At 39.0% G+C, this 7,500-nt stretch overlaps 1 protein-coding gene across 10 annotated transcripts in view; it reads left to right on the top strand.

Annotated features, from left to right (window-relative positions):
* The window catches only part of FOXP2 (forkhead box P2), a gene marked incomplete at its 3' end in the record, with an annotated part of 555,064 nt that overhangs the window by 488,489 nt on the left and 59,075 nt on the right, over positions 1-7,500 (top strand). The gene's annotated exons all lie outside the window — the stretch shown is intronic.

Genomic DNA, 7,500 nt, shown 5'->3' on the forward strand with positions numbered 1-7,500 from the left:
ATTTTCATGTCAGTAAATTGTGATGTCACTAATGGAGAATTGTGACTCGCATATAATTACAAGAAGGGAATGTTTCAGAGTAGCAGCCGTGTTAGTCTGTGTCCACAAAAAGAACAGGAGTACTTGTGGCACCTTAGAGACGAACAAATGTATTAGAGCATAAGTTTTCGCGGGCTACAGCCCACTTCATCGGATGCATAGAATGGAACATATAATAAGATATATATATATACATACAGATAAGTTGGAAGTTACCATACAAACTGTTTCAGAGTAACAGCCATGTTAGTCTGTATTCGCAAAAAGAAAAGGAGTACTTGTGGCACCTTAGAGACTGACCAATTTATTTGAGCGTAAGCTTTCGTGACCTACAGCTCACGCTCACTTCATCGGATGCTGAAGTGAGCTGTAGCTCACGAAAGCTTATGCTCAAATAAATTGGTTAGCCTCTAAGGTGCCACGAGTACTCCTTTTCTTCATACAAACTGTGAGAGGCTAATTAGTTAAGATGAGCTATTATCAGCAGGAGAAAAAAACTTTTGTAGTGATAATCAGGATGGCCCATTTAGACAGTTGACAAGGAGGTGTGAGGATCCTTAACTTAAGAGAATAGAAGGGAATGGTTTTGGAAAACTCTCTTTAAGATTTTGTCATTGGGACCAAGATTTCTGAGTGCAAAATGTTAATGGAAAATCTCCGCCACTGTCACTAATACATTAATGATTCAGTATTTAGGCATTTTAAGAGAAAGGGGGGACTCAGATTTATGAAAGGTAAATTTACTTAGGAATAAATACTGTGGGAAGGCCAAAGATTTCACATGTTAAGAACTCTATTCTGCCATCACCTATGTGGTGCATAACTTTAGTTTTTGCTTACATTACAGAACAGAGATAAGTTATAGGTCTCTTTCATGCAAATTATATAATATCTGCTCTTTAGGACCCCTATCCTTCAATAAGTTCTGTGTGGGCTGTGTCCAAGTAGAATTTGCTTGATTTATATGAGACTCTATGTGGACATAAGGGTTCATTCATGAGGTACAGATTGTAAGACTTGAGACTTGGAAGTTAGATGAGCACAGGGGGAGTGTACTTCATACAGACAAAATGGGGATGGAACAATGTGGGATAAGTGACAACTTAAATATAGTGTCCCAGCATTGCCAGCTGTCACAGTTTTGTTATGAATCTTGTGTTTTGGCCATTTGGCATTTAACTTAAAACTCCATGTCACTGAGTGCTGGCCTTGAGGAGGTCTACTTGAGATCCAGCCTACCTGTGACAGCTCTGCTAAGGAGAATGAACCAACCCAGATCCACCTGTTGATAGTTAATTGTCTAAGCAGTTGGGTAGCAGTTAATTAGGTAAGGAGCACCTGAACATAATAGCATAATAAAGGCTTGTTAGTGCTCAGTCAGGGGGCCCCAGAACAGAAGAAGGTCCTGAGGAGAGAGGAAGTTACGAAGAGCAGAGGCTTGTGGAGAGAAGGAACAGGACCAGAGAGAAAGTGCTCCCAGGCAAGGGACTGGAGCAGCCCAGAAGAACTGGGGCTCCCAAGGCTTCTGGGCTTCCTGCCAAGAAACTGGGAGTCTGGAAGACCTAGAGTCTCCACGCAGGTCTCCCAGGGGCTTTCGGTCTCCCAGCTCCACAGCAGGGAGTCTGGAAATTCTAGTGTGGGGGGGCTTCCCCAGAGCTGTAGACCCCACAAGCCTGAGGTCCCTGGCTCTGAAGCAGACCATATGGTGGGGCTGCACAGCATTCCACCAGGCAAACTGACAGGGTTCCATCAGAACCCTGCCTGAGATTTGGCAAAACTTTGTCAAACACAACTCACTTTTGTAAGAAGTTTCGGGTTCAACCAACAGGCATTTCCTAATTAAACCTTAATTACATGAGAATCTCAGCTTTCATTTTTTTAAAAAAGTAAATGTCTAGCCTGTATGGTTACAGATAGATGCTTGAAAATGTGACCCAAGCACTCTGTAAAGGCTCAAAAACAGAAACAAAAATAACCCCAAATTTACTATTATATTAAATCTCATGATTTTGATGATCTTGACTTATGATTTTTGAATGTTTCAGCTTGGCAATACTAATTTCCTTTTCAGTAAAGCACCATGAGATTGGGGGGGTGGGAGTACTTGAAGTGAAATGTCTCTCTGAACAGCTTTACTTTCTGCATTCCTCTCTTATGCCATGTGTTGCAAGAGGAATTCCTCGGGTTTTCCCTAACATTGAGTGATCCCCCTAGATTTCTCTAAGAACTCGTACCCAATTACATTGATAGTCATATATAGAGTCATAGGACTGGAAGGGACCTCAAGAGGTAATCTAGTCCAGTCCCTTGCACTCATGACAGGACTAAGTATTATCTAGACCATTCCTGACAACAGTCTTAACACAACAGTCATTCACACATTTCTAATAGAAAAATAAATATAAAATAATTCTCTCCTTAATGTTTTTCTTTTAATAGTTGTATTAGCAGAACTATTAAATTGTGCCTTAATTCCTAATTCACCCTGAGTATGCCTTCCTAGAAGGATTAGCTGTAACTGAACTAACAATGAAAAAAGCTACTAAAGAGTTAAAATATTAGGGGGAAATGTCTGCATTTAAAATATTTCCGTAATTTTATCATCTAAATTAAGTAAACTTCTTTGGTTTGCATCTGTTCTGTGCTTTTGAATCAGAACAGATACTGGTCAAGGACTCCTCTTTTCTCTTTTAGCTCTGCTATCCATTTTATAGGGTGCAGGGCAGAAAAGGGATGGAGAAAGGAAATGCAGAAATATATTTTAATAAAGAAAACAAGGAAACTGTGGTTTAAAAATAAATATGGGGCTAGATTAAGGTAGGCACAAAGGGTCAGAGAATAAGCAGAGCCTTAACTCTGTGCACACCTCCAATCTGTTGGTCAGCAGAGTAGAAGCTAGAAAGGATGGAAAGAAGGACTCTGCATCTTGTAAAGGGCTGTAGCAGATTATTTCCCTCTTTGGAGCAAAGAGTGAAGAAGATTAGGAATTGTGACTCTCAATCCAGGTTCTTTCCCTGGGCTTCTCCTGAGACAGTGCAGCTACATATCGCTCCTTAGACAAGGATATGCCTAAACTACAGTCTAACTTGAGTAATGAAATCAAAAATAATCAATTGTCAGTCAGATGAGACAGGCCCACATAGCAGTCACCCATATAAAACATCCTCATACTATTACCTTCAACCTGGGAGTTCTTCCTGCCCCTGGCTTAGAGTTAGTGAATATGGAATTGTGTTTCTTACGAAAATAAAGATGTCCGCACTTAACGAAGTTCCATGTCATATATTTTCTGTGGTGGTGCAGAGTAAAACTCTCAGCACTAAAACTTACTGGAAGAGAAGGAGTATATGTGGAATTCAGTAGAAAGACATTTTGTACTTCAAATGACTCACTATCTATGATACAGGAAGGACTCTACCCCTTATACAGAAGGGAATCCTCAATTACTATATTTGAAATTCCAGATGTCTTACACATCCACAAAATCCTTCCAAAGATTATTGGGCCCCTCTGTAATTCTGATGTCTAAGAAGCCACAATTCACATGCAGTGTTTGAATATGGGGCTGGTGAATAGTTCTGCACTTAAATCCCTAATTTATCAATATAAAGATGTTTGTTTCCGTTTGGATAATACAAACTCTTCTATATGGATCACATTTGAAAGATGTGATAAACTGAATGAACGACTAGCAGATCTGAAAGACGCAAGGAGATTCTTGTTTATAACTCAAAAAGATCAGAAAATATCCTTTTAAAATACAGATTGTCAATGACAATTGCATAAACCAAACATAGGTTTTGCGTTCACTAAGCCGAAATAGAACAACTTCCTAAATTTAACTGTGAGGGGGCAGCAGATTCAAAATGCTGTGATGCTTGCCCCTGAAAAATAGCACTTATGTTGAAGTATAACTTCTACTGTGTCATAACCAGAACATGTATAACATTTTCTAGATGTTCAGGTGCAACAAATAAGCTGTTAGAAAGAAGGTGTAATTTTAGCGTTAACCTTGTAACAAGATACAATCTTTCCACTACTGAATGCCTAATAAACTGTGTCTCACAATGAGAAACTTCTATATCATGCTACACTGATGCTAGTTAAATGCAGAAGAATTTAATATCAATTATATATATGTGTAAACTTACTGCTGATCAAGCTATGTAGGAGAATTAAGCACAGTCACAGGGATAGATTTTAAAATCACTAAGAACTAAATATATAAAAAGGAGAGTGGAGGAAGGTGAAGAAAGAGACTTATCTAAACTCTCCTCAAATACCAAGCATTCTTTTGGGTCCAGTACAGTATTAAGTGACCTCATGCTCTATTAACTTCCTTACTTTTACATTCCTGTCCTTTCTCCTTTTAACATAAACGGTGCTGGGAAAAGGCAAATGAAACAAAGAAGCTCAAGGACACCTTGCTAAATACACCAGAGCCAGATATTTGGGTTCCCCAAAACCCAAGCAATATTGGCAGACCCAAAACTTACTGGAAATGCAGCTCAAACCACACCTTAGCTATAGAGCAGGGAGTGTGGGGCAGGAAGGTGACCAGTGGATGCTCAGGAAAGTGTTAAACAGGGTGGCACACAAAAGCCAGTTGGTTCACTCGATCTCTCCCTCCACCCCACTGATTAGGCCAATGAGTGGCACAAGGAGTTAGAGAAAGCTCTCCCCTTCACAGGCAAGTTTTCTTGCGCTTGGAATGGGGGAGGGACAACAGGAAGGAGAAAATGTCCCAGCACAGCCAGTCTTATATTCTCCCCTCAGGACCAAAGAAAGGCCATCCACCTGCTGCTCCAATCAAATTTCCTTGCTGCTGAGAATGGAGAAGACATTTTCATTCAATTTTTTTAAAAATATGTTTTTATCTTTAAAAAAACAATAAAAATGAGGAATGATTTCACTGACAGAGAGTTAATGCTGCAAGGGAAAGGGAAATATTTTAAGAGTGTTTAATGTATCATTTTTCTCCCTCTCCGAACTGACTCCATTACTTTTTGATTTGATCTGTGATCATCATATTAATGGATGATTACTTTTTACAGTAATTGCATGAATTATTTGCAGAGTTGCTGAAAACTACCTTATATAAACTGTAGTAATTACTTAATGTCATTAGAAACAGTTACAAATATTGTTACCAGTGTCATGTTGTCTCTTGTTACCCATAGGTCTTATTCAGTAAAAATAGTAAGTTTGACTTCAATGCTATCCAAACTGTATAAGCTCCAATTTTTGAGATGTACATCCCATATCAACCTTTTTTTCCCCACGTTGTAATTAACCCAGGGCACCACTGTATGTTAGTGTCTAAGGTAGAGAAGAAGTAAATATAGCAATTATCATACAGAATAATGGAATAAAAAAATAAGATCCTAACTTCCATTCAGTTGGTTTCCAGGCTACCTGGACAACAAGATATTTCTGTGAATAACTAGCGAAGTGTGCAGTCTGGCTTCCATGGCTTTGCATGCTTCCTAATAAGATAGTTGTTGACAGATTTTGAAGAACGTACTTTATTTTTCAGTGGGTTTTAAATTGCACCAATTTTTAGCAATGTGAGCTCATGTACATTCAATATAAAATATTAGCTAACAAAGAGCAAACTTGCTAAAAAGTCAATGAAAAAAATCTCTTTATCTCCTGAAAAGGAATCTCATTCACCCATTAAAGCCACCCGCTCAATCAAAAGTCTGAACGAATAGATGAACCTTTCATCGTTCTCAGAAGGTCAATAAACTGAGCTTTGTCAGAACACTGGGGGAGAAGCTGAATCCAGAGTCAAAGGCCACCCACTGAGAACACCCTACCTTTCCACCACGCAACTCTAGTTACTGTGAGCAAGAATGTTTTAGTTGATTTCAACTGTTGAGATGATACGTAAAAGAGAGGTAGTTATGCTAGCCATGACCCAAACCAAGCCAGTCTATATAGATCAAATCCACTCATTCAGCAGCATGGAAAAACAAATACCCAGAAATAAATTGGTAGGCAGTGCAATCTACAAAGCCTGGGTGTGATAACAAAGTGTAGCATAAAAATCTCTGCTGAGTTAATGAGCTTTCTCATTCTGCTCTACGCGTGTTGGAGTAGTCTTCAAAGGCAAACCTGTCTGGTGGTGACAAAATCAACGGATGACTGTGGCAAAGTTTACATCTGAGAAGAAATGTCACAACCTCCTAAGTCAGATGCAGATGGGCATGGGAGGGGAAAGTGATCATATTCTTCTGTTACTGGTGTTTTGCAGTCCTTTCCTGCAAGCCAACAACAACTTGTGATGGAAATTTCAGTACTTTCTTACAAAATGTATGAGTGAAGGACAATAATTGACAACACTCTCTCTTATCATCTATAACTTCTATGGGCCAAACACAGACACTGTAGTCACACAGTCCTGACCACAAATGTATAAATGCAACATATATGAGATTTTGGTCCTTATCTCAGGCTGAATCCCTACTGTGCTCAGCATGGCTCACAATTGGGGGACAGGGCAAGGGTAGCTTTAAGCCAGCTTTACAACTCTCCAATAATGGGGTTAATCAGGGTCTAGGACAGTCCCAGTCATATATTAGAGAAGCCTCAAGGATTCTCTGAATTATGCCAATGACCCCAGGAGAGACTGGTGAAGCTGAAGCGTAGGGACTCCCCTTTCTCCTAGTCAGGCCTTCCAGTCTCCTTCCCATAACAGGGTAGTGAGAAAGGGTAGCAAAGGAACTGCCATGATGACACTACACTACTTGGGGATTCATCCATTCAGAGTGAATCTTCAGGGGGCCAGTTCTGTTGCCTTTTTGGCTGATTAGGCAGACAGACCAACTTGAGCAGTCACCAGTATCGGGCCCTGTGTTGTTTGTTAGTATGGTTATTCAGCCAAAGAATTGGTTTTTACCCATTCAAACTACATTTTAAACTAGGTAAATTTTGTTAATTAAACAATGCTAGTTAATAGATAGCTGAAACTATTAAAGTTTGTCTTCACTGATTCACAGATTCTGCCCTCACTTTAAATTTAAAGTTTGTCTTCACTGAGTCACAGATTCACAGATTCTGCCCTAACTTTAAACTTGTTGCAATCCCATTGATTTCAGTTTGGTCCATGAGTTTGATTTGATTTTCATTTAAAAAGAAAATTAATGCTTGCATCCTTAGTGCAATCAGATATATTTTTCTATTTCCATTTCATTGTTGGTTAAGCAGTACTTCTGAAGAGCTGAGTGAACTTTGGATCCATTGAGTCATGTCTTTGTATCAAGAAATTGATTCTACAGACAGTGAAAATCTCTTTTAAATCTTTCTTTAATAGTTGTTTTTCAAACAGGAGTTACCAGTTAGTCTTTGTAGTTTGCCCTCTTTGATCCTTGAACAAGTGTTTTAAGAAGATGCATAATCATATTAAAATTGGTGACCTTTTTTTAATTGACTGTAGCACAAGAGAAAAGCAGCTAAATT

The sequence above is a fragment of the Lepidochelys olivacea genome (genome assembly GCF_965140295.1).
Source record: "Lepidochelys olivacea isolate rLepOli2 genome assembly, chromosome: 1".
NCBI lineage: Eukaryota > Metazoa > Chordata > Testudines > Cheloniidae > Lepidochelys > Lepidochelys olivacea.